This window comes from Macrobrachium nipponense, chromosome 40 (assembly GCF_015104395.2).
Source record: "Macrobrachium nipponense isolate FS-2020 chromosome 40, ASM1510439v2, whole genome shotgun sequence".
NCBI lineage: Eukaryota > Metazoa > Arthropoda > Malacostraca > Decapoda > Palaemonidae > Macrobrachium > Macrobrachium nipponense.
Genome location: NC_061101.1, coordinates 55717041 through 55727152, shown reverse-complemented (window position 1 = coordinate 55727152; position 10112 = coordinate 55717041). Strand labels below are relative to the sequence as shown.

The 10112-nt window shown below is 48.5% G+C and overlaps 1 non-coding gene across 1 annotated transcript; it reads right to left on the bottom strand.

Annotated features, from left to right (window-relative positions):
* Positions 1–1193: 1193 nt before the first annotated feature.
* Trnav-cac (transfer RNA valine (anticodon CAC)) lies at positions 1194–1268 on the bottom strand. The gene has a single exon. It is a non-coding gene; the product is annotated as a tRNA-Val (tRNA).
* Between the last annotated feature and the right edge of the window lie 8844 nt (positions 1269–10112).

Genomic DNA, 10112 nt, shown 5'->3' with positions numbered 1-10112 from the left:
CTCGGTAATCCCAAAGCGTAAGCGTAAATTTCGGATGAATACATGTGTCCTCACATTAAAGGGTAAAAGTATGTTATAATAAAGATGTTAGCATACCTTAACACAAAGTAGAAAGGCGGCTATCAAGGCTATCACTAAAAGTGGGTTTGCATATTAATGATTAAATTCAATCAATTATTAATATCAAACACAGTATAGTATATGATATTTTTGAGAGAAAAAAAAAAAAAAGATCCCACCGGGAAAATGATCAACGGCCAATCAGCAAGAGCTCACAAAAATGTGTCTTCATCGGAAGACAGCCGAAAGAAAGAAAAGGGAGTTGTTTTACATCCGGGCAGGCTGATGTAAACACCGGCCTAACCACCTTGTTTCCAAGAATTTAAACCGCCATAATTCCAGCTATGCTGAAAGTAATTCCTTATGTAAAGGACCGAGGGTTTGTATCGTGTAGGAACAACCAACAAGTAAGGTGTAAGGTGGGGGCAAAAGACCTTCCTTAAAAGGCTGTGATCTTGACACAGCTGAATTTTGCGGTCATAATGCCCGGTAATAAAATAAACGACAAATCCTTGTAACTTAGTAAACAATTGTCAAAGGTCGATGGTGGTTTAGAGTGTCCTTAGTAGGGGATCGGAGGAGCGAGAGTGTAAGGACAACGCTTTTTCCCTATTTTCATTGTAACCAATCAAGTCGTGTTGTTCTTACTTCCATCCGATAGAGCGTTCCGTGGCCTTTTCGCCGATGTATAACACATGCAATTCCATTATTTGTACGCTTAATTATATCTAAATGAATGTCTGTAAGAAAACACAAATTTATTGTCTCGGAGTCATTTCTGTTTGCGGTGCGAGACTGCACTACATATCCGTCCGCACCTGTCTATGTCAACCCAGTTTGTCTGTAAATAAATCATCAGTACCCAGCTACCTGTCTTAATCTCTGGTCCTCACAACTGGTGACCCCGGAGTGACAAAGCAGGCCGCGAGTTGCGGCGGGTCGAGAAGATCTGGCGTCCCCGGGTGGGGAGACAACTTAATTGTCAAATTCATCCACGAGACTGCCCGTCCAGCACACCACCACCAGCTCGCAACCATTCCCCGGAAGCAGACCACCAATCCTGACTGACACCAGGTACCTAATTCTACTGCTAGGTGAACAGGGGCAATGGGTATGCGAAACTCGCCCAAATGTTTCTCTTCGCCCAGGATTCGAACCCGGGATCTCTCGGTGGTGAGCCGAGCGCGCTACCACTGCGCCACGAAGTACCCAGCTACTTGTCTTAATCTCTGGTCCTCACAAAAGGTTCCAGGGTTGCAGGCAGCCATGGCATCTGAATGACGAGTGGACATGGAGTAAGGTATAAAGGGAGATATTGGCGGAAGGAAATTATGGGAAAGTGGACCGTACGAAACACGATAGGTAGGATGGGTGGGGGAATAAAATGCACGGCTGCTAATGGTTGAGGGTGGAGGGTTGACAAAAGTTAACAAGTAGTTAACAGACGAAGATTACAGGCGTTAAGGGCAATAAAAAAAAACGTCAGGAACGAAGCTAATGGCAAATGTGTAATAGATTCTCAACATCCATTTATACACAAATACATATATACATAACAAACACGATTAATGGTATATACTTAGTAATAAATGTTGAAACAACAGTTATAGTAATTAACACGTATGAACATCAAGTAAACATTGTAAATTAATAGACATATATATCTATACATATGTATCTATACATATATAACAAAGAAATAATGGTATATACTGCTTAGTAATAAATGTTGAAACAACAATTATATTAATTAACATGTATGGCTATATGAAGTAAACATTGTAAATCAATAGGCTGCTATTGTTCTGCATGACAACCTAAAAAGAAGGTTATCATACTAACCACTTAAAAGTAACATAAAATTAAGGTTATCATAATAACATAACCCACCTGACGTACCTAACGTACAAGAACACATTACCTGACCGTGGGGCTTCGACCCCCTTAACTCCCTTAAAGAAAGGCAAACTTAATGGAAGCCTAACATACAGTTCAGCATACTAACCTAACCAACCTAACCCTAATCTAACCTAGTACAAAGAGGGGCAGCCCCATTCCTTATAGATAGGCAAACTTATAGGAAACCTAACATATAGGTTAGCACACTAACCTAACCAATACAAAGTGTTACCTGACCAGGGGGTGTGGGGGGTCTGACCCCATACCACCCCTTATAGAAAGGCAATCTTAAAGGAAGCCTAACATATAGGTAAGCATACTAACGTAACTTAGTAAAACATGTTACCTAGAGGCCTCTCCACACGACCAGGCCTGATCGGCGGACCTCCCTCTAACGGGCACACTTGACGGGCAAACCATCAAATTGTCCGATGGGTCTTGTAGCAAAATCACCATGGTGGTGCCCAATGGCTTGAGCTTGACCCTGGCAGATGTACGTTAACCATATACATTTTCTTTTACCTACTGAGCCATTCTGCATCATATTCTCTTCTTTTTCATCACACACAAAGCAATTATCATGCTACTCAACATACTCTTCTTTGAGGTGGGCACCATGTTTATCGTACCGCACTGAACACACCACTGGCATTGTCGGGCACGCCCACCTCTCCGTCGCCTCACCCGTGAACAAACAACATTCACAGGTAAGCCTGCCAGAATTTGCCCGTCAACCCCGGAGCACGCCGATCACGCCCGCTCGTGTGGACAGACCTTAACTTGGGGGGTGGAAGAAACAAATTTTAAAAGAGGACTAACATAAAAGTTACCATACTACCAAACCTAACCAACGTAACCTAACATAGGCTACCTACTACCTAGTACAAAGTGTTAGGTATCTAGACCTGACTGGGGCAGGGGCTCCAGCCCCATAACCCCACCTTAAAAGAAAAGCAACCTTTTAAAGGAAAGGAAAAACCCCCTTAAAAGAAAGGCAAACTTTTAAAGGAAGACTAACATCCCAGGTTAGGATACTACTAGCCTAGTAACCTAGAAGACACACTAGCTATAGGTTAGCATGCCTACTAACCTACCGACCGGGGTGAAGCCCCCCACCCCGTAGCTAAAACGAGCATCCTAAAATCAAAGTGGCTAAACCAACCTAGCTAAATGCAAATTTAAATACTTGTAAATAGGAATAATACAAATTACAATATAGGTAGTAATATGAATGTTAGGTAGCTACCTACCTAACCTACTAGGTAGTACTAGCCTAGCTATACCTAACTAGGTAAGCCTAGTAGGCTATAGCCTAAATCATATGAAAACAAGTAGGTAAGGGAAAAGGTTAAGTACCTAATTGTTGGATCCACATAAACGTAAATAGGACAAATTATGTATAAATCACATAAGAAATAGCCCCGGACAACGTCCATACCGTCCAACTTGACGTTACTCTGGGGGTTTCTTTAAGCCCATATCGTGCAGAAAGGTAACGGAAATGAAGAGGACGTATGTTCGGCACAAAGAAACAATGTTTTGCTGTGAGACTCTAATTTCATTAGAACAACTTAACTCTTAAGTAAACGTAATAACACGTACATTGTGCAAAAATAGTTGCTAAATTCATACACATAAATGTGTTGACTTTTAAATACCAAACACTAAATTACTTGTACTTCAAATATACTCTTCAAGTAAGAAAAACAGGAGGAAGCATTTAATAAGAAAAAAAAACATTGGAACCTGCCTGTACGAAAGAAAACGGCAGTGCTATTTCAGGTATACTGTAGAAAACTTCTCTCAAAGTAAATATGCAGAAAACCACCTTTCTAAGTTCAACATCCTCCTGGCAATAGGGGACGAAGCCACTATTAAAGAGCACGAACTTAGACCTTATCTAAATTATACCTGACAGTAAAATCCCCAATGAAAATTAGTAGTGTAGTTTCGCAAACTAACAATCACATTAAGTTTTGCTTGACATGCACAACTGCATGATTTACAGTGACTTTATAAATCTAACTTAGTAGGGGGCTTAATTACTCTACCATACTAGGAAGTACATAATCATCACTCACAGTACGCATAGGTATTTGAGGATTATCACATACATCTCTATCAAGATCATCACAGGATGCATCAGCAGTAATCAAATCTTCAGATCTACTTACTTCTAGATCATACAATCTTTGAATGGGTCTAGTCATCTCTCCCCTTTTAGTTTTGAGCTTTACACTTCTTACAAGTCCATCTTCACCTTTAAACACATCTGCAATAACCCCAAGAGGCCACCTCAATCTAGGAGTGTTATCCTCTTTTATCAACACAAAGTCACCCTTGGACAAATCACATTTCTTATTGAATCCTTTTACAACTTGAGGCAAATTAGTTATATAATTGTTACTTCAAATTTTCCAAAAAATATTCTAGCTTCTGGTTTCTTACAACTTCTCTTTCATTCAAGTCCCTGGAAGTCAACTTACATGGCTCTACCTTTATTAAGGATTTACAGTGTGGGGCTCGTCCTAGGATAAAATGTGAGGGAGTGAGATAGTGAATGGAATCAGGTTTGTCACTCACATAAGTCCAATGGTCTAGAATTAATACATGATTTTATTTCTACTAGTATAGTTTTCTAATTCACTCTTACTTACATAGTTCAGATTTAGTGTCTTTATCAAGGCAAGCTTAACTGACCTAATGAGCCTGTAAGGACAACGCTTATTCATAATTTTCTCTGTACATAATTCATCATTCGCGTTGTTCTTACTTCCCCCTGAGAGAGCATTCAGCGGGCTTTCCGTCAGTGTATAAAGCTTGTATAACCACATATTGTGTACTTTTATATTTATATTTCCCTTGACTGTAATAAAAAATCAGTACACTTCTACCTGCCTCTTTGTCCACCTCTCACAACTGGTGACCTCCCGGTTTGGACGGTGACCCAAGCGGTTTTTGGCTCAGCCATTAAGGGACTCACTACCGCCGCTCACCTTCAGAGAACTTTAACGGACTCATACGGCGCCTCAGTATAGATCTCTGAAAGCTCCTACCGTGGAAATAACCAACGCCTCTAACGGACTAAATACGGCATACCTGCCCAAGGTGTGTTCAGGCGTTTCCTCAAAACGGTTTGGCCCGCCATTCACGACTCTGTCGACCGTTTTTTTTTGTGAGAGAGGACAATGGGCGCAAACAGTACCTCGCGGGAAACCCGGGCCTCCCCCGCCCCAGCGACGGACTCTGACACAGCGGCCGCTCAAGCTGTCAAATTGCCCCCCTTCACAACGGCTGACCCGTCTTCCTGGTTTCTTCCGAGCCGAAGGGCAATTCCGGATCGCGGGGCTCACAAACAAAGTGCTGCAGGCTGACCCTCGTCGCATGCGGCTCTCCCGACAGAGGTGCTCGGCCGAATATCTAACTGGCTGACCGGTCGAGCACGAATCGGACTTGTCACGCTCGACGAGATAAAAGAAAGGCTCTTGACAGCCTATTCCGTTCCTATCGCTGAAAGGGCCGCCCGCGCCCTCGACCTAGTCGCGAACCCATGCGCGGCGCCGACACCCAAGACGCCTGGGACACTGTGATGGGCCTCGTCCGTCTGCCCGAAATAGGCCCCGACGGAAAAAAGGTAGAGATCAGCCTGAGCCGCGAAATATTCCTGCGGCAACTCGAGCCGGACGTCCGAAAGCAGCTGACCGACGCGTACACCCTAGAGGACGACGAACTACTAGAGAAGGCAAAGAAGCTGACGTTGTCAAACAATGCCGCGAAGCTCGCCGCCCCCCCCCCGATCCTCCGTGTGCCTGGCCGCAGAGAAGGAAGAAGACGACGACGACCCAACGCAAGAGATCGGCGCCGTATCCCAAGGGAAGTCCTCCCACACGCAGCGAGGTGAAACTCCTGGTGCCGCTTCCACCGGAGGTTCGGGAGATTCGCCAGGAGGTGCGAAAGCCCTTGCACCTTCCAACAGTCAAAAAACGACGACGGCAAACAAAAACCAAGGGAACCGCCCGTGGCAACGGCCGCGTCGGAACTACACACCGTAGGGTTCTACGTCCGCGACGCGATCTCCGGCCGGAGGATGTTGGTGGATACGGGGGCAATGCACTCGATATTCCCGCCATCAGGAAAAGACCGTAGCCACGAGCCCGACAAAACAACCTCCCTCGTCGCCGCAAACGGGACCCCCATCCGTTCCTACGGCACGAAGCCCCTCGAGATATCCATCTTGGGGCGAAACTACGTCTGGGAATTCACAATCGCGGACGTCAGGATCCCGCTACTGGGGGTGCAGACTTCCTGGCGCAGAACGGCCTCCTGGTGGACGTGGGCCGCAAAACGCATCCTCGACATGGGGACATGCCTTTCCCTTCCACTAGCAGCAGGCCCGGGCGCCCCTACAATTTGTACCATCGCCCCCCACAAATACGGCAACCTCCTGCAGGAGTTTCCCGAAGTCTTCAAGCCGGAACTTCGTCAGGCGGCAGGGACGCCGCCCAAGCACGGGATATTCCACCACATAGCCACCACAGGCCCCCCGACACACGCGAAGTTCCGACGACTCCCTCCAGGCCGCCTCCAGGAGGCGAAGCAGGCGTTCTCGGAGATGGAACGAATGGGCATCTGCAAGAAAGCATCGAGCCCTTGGGCGTCGCCCCTGCACATGGTACAGAAACCTGACGGCACCTGGAGGCCCTGCGGAGACTACAGAAGACTCAACCTCGCTACAATCCCCGACCAATACCCTTGCCAAACATGCAGGATTGACAGGGGCCCTTCATAAGGCGAAGGTCTTCACAAAAATGGACCTCTTAAAATCCTATTTCCAGGTTCCAGTGCACCCCGAGGATGTCCCAAGACTGCCATCATCACGCCTTTTGGCTCCTTCGTTTTCCATTACTCAACCTTCGGCCTGAGGAATGCAGGGGCCACCTTCCAGCGCCTGATGGACAGCATCCTGGGGGACCTGCCCTTCTGCGTCTGCTACGTCGACGATATCTTGATTTTTTCCAGGTCCTTGGAGGAGCACCTACATCACGTCCGAGCGGTCCTGAGCGCCTGCAGGAAAACGGGCTGGTCGTCCGTTTCGACAAATGCACTTTCGGCGCCGAGAAGGTGGACTTCCTCGGACACGAGATCTCCGCGACGGGCGTGCGCCCCATGGCCTCGAAGGTAGGCGTGGTGCAGAAGTTCCCAACACCAACCACGGTCAAGTCCCTGCAGGAGTTCATCGGAATGGTCAATTACTACCGCCGATTCATCCCCGCCGCCGCCCGCACCATGTCTCCTCTAACACAGGTCCTGAAGGGGAAACCAAAGGCCCTAACGTGGGAGGCCGAACAAGAGAAGGCTTTCAACGAGACGAAGAGGGCCCTCGCCAGAGCGGCGACATTATGCCACCAAGACCCTGCTGCACCTTTACGCCTCACCACCGACGCCAGCAACGTCGCTGCGGGCTGTCCTCGAGCAGGTGGTCCAGGGCGAGCCCCAGCCACTCGCCTTCTTACAGCAAAAAACTATCAGCCGCCGAGACGAGGTACAGCACGTTCGACCGCGAACTCCTGGCAGTGTACCAAGCAGTGCGACATTTCCGCTACCTCCTCGAGGGCTCCCCCTTTACGATCAGGACGGACCACCTCCCTTTGGTACACGCCTTCACCAAGGCGGGCGACGCTTGGTCAGCGAGACAACAGAGGCACCTAGCAGCCATCGCAGAGTTCGGTTGCACCATCCAGTACGTGCCTGGCGAGAACGGAACCCCGTTGGCAGACGCCCTATCGAGGATAGAAATCAACGCCGTGCGTCTCGGGGTCGACTACGAAGACCTCGCCCGGGAACAGGCTGCCGACCCGGAGACTGCCGCATACCGCACTGCTATCACCGCCCTCAAGTGGGAAGACGTGCCTTTCGGACCCGCAGGCATGACGCTCCTCTGCGACATCAGCACGGGCCGCCCGCGCCCGCTGATCCCAGCCTCCCGAAGGAAAGCCGTGTTCGACATCATACACGGACTCTCGCTCCCCCGGGCGGACGACGGTGCGCCTCCTGACGGAGAAGTTCGTCTGGCATGGAATTCGGAAGGACTCCCTCGAGTGGGCCAGGACCTGCGTGCCTTGCCAAACTAGCAAAATCAGTCGGCACACGGAATCAGGCGTGGGGATTTGGTTTCCGCAGCCGAAACGAAGATTCGGCCACATCCACATAGACGTCGTTGGCCCCCTGCCCCGTCGGAAGGCGCCAGGTACCTCCTGACTTGGTAATCGATCGCTCCACCAGATGGCCCGAGGCAACGCCGATGTCGGAGGCGACACGAAAGCATGTGCCGAAGCACTCTCGCCAGCTGGATCAGTCGATTCGGAGTGCCAGACGAAATCACGACAGACCGCGGACCAGTTTTCCTGTCGGAGTTGTGGACTGCCTTGGCCCGCCTAATGGGAACGTCGCTACATGCCACCACCGCCTACAACCCAGCAGCTAACGGCATGGTGGAGAGAGTCCACCGTTCGATCAAGGCTTCCCTGATGGCGCGCTGCACCGACGAAAATTGGAAGAGCCAACTACCGTGGGTCCTCCTCGGTCTCAGGACTGCCCCGCGGGCAAACGGCGAGGCATCACCCGCGGAGAAGGTATACGGGGAGCCATTAACAGTCCCTGGTGAGTTCTTCCCGACCAATGCCGACGACGCTGACGTCTCCATCGCCAGGCTTCGGGAATCCGCCGGGAAGTTCACGCCCTGCGTCAAAACCTTCTCCGACAGAACCAAACGTTTCCTCCCGAAGGCCCTATCATCGGGCAAGCACGTCTTCGTTCAGGGACGACGCCCGCCGCCCGCCTCTAACGAGACCCTACCGCGGTCCCTTCCGCGTCCTACGACGCACTGACAAGGCATATCTCTTATCCATCAACGGTCGCGAGGACTGGGTCACAATCGATCGCCTGAAACCAGCCTTCATCATGGACGACCGGACCTCACAGACGCGGATTCCACAGGGCGCCTCAATCTTCCTCGGAAAAAAGCGACTCCTTTTCGATCGCCAAAACCTCCTAGCCGTAGCTGCGGCCGCCCTCGAAAGACGGTCGAAACCCCCCGAGGATCACCTCAGGGGAGGCATCCCGTCCCCGAAAACCCCGAGGATCTAACACAACAACTAATATCACGCACCCGAGGGCGCCTCCGCCGTCCAGCTCGCTTCCGCGAGTGACTACCCGAAGTACAAAGAAGTCAGCCAACAATCATACCTAATTATTGTCTTAGGGGGGGAGTATTTGTAAGGACAACGCTTATTCATAATTTTCTCTGTACATAATTCATCATTCGCGTTGTTCTTACTTCCCCCTGAGAGAGCATTCATCGGGCTTTCCGTCAGTGTATAAAGCTTGTATAACCACATATTGTGTACTTTTATATTTATTATTTCCCTTGACTGTAATAAAAATCAGTACACTTCTACCTGCCTCTTTGTCCACCTCTCACAAGCCTCTCCACCAGCCGCTCCACCAGGAGCACGAGGGGCTATAAAGTTCCATTTGGGAGCCAATTGGCCATACATCCTTTGTACTTCATACTTAGCAGCTAAAAAAGTCTTTGCATTATCTGAATATATGACACTAGGTAAACCTCTCCTGGCAACAAATCTTCTTATAGCCAATAAGCAGTCAGACAAGGATAAAGATTCTGTAAGCTCTAGGTGTACAGCTCGTACAAAACCACAAGTGAACAACAATACATAAAATTTCTTACTAGGACAATTGGCACAAAAGAGAGGGCCTGCATAATCTAAGCCTGTTACATCAAAGGGTGGAGAAGACCTTACTCTTTCTTTGGGTAATGGAGCCACAGGTTGACTGCAAGGTTTTGAATCATGCTAACGGCAACTTAAACATTCCTTCATTACTGTCTTAGCTAATCTCATCCTATAATCCAAAAGTTATTCTGTAGGGATGAAATTACAGTATCCACACCTGCATGCTTCAAAAACTTGTGCTGAAATCTGATCAACAACTTAGCAAATTGACCCTTGGGAATTATGACAGGATGTTTAGTGTCATAGTCTAAGTTTAGAAAACTCAAGACGATAGAATCTGAGTTTACGCCATCAAAGTTGAAACTTTCCTGTGAGTTACACCACTTAGGCCTAATGCAGTAT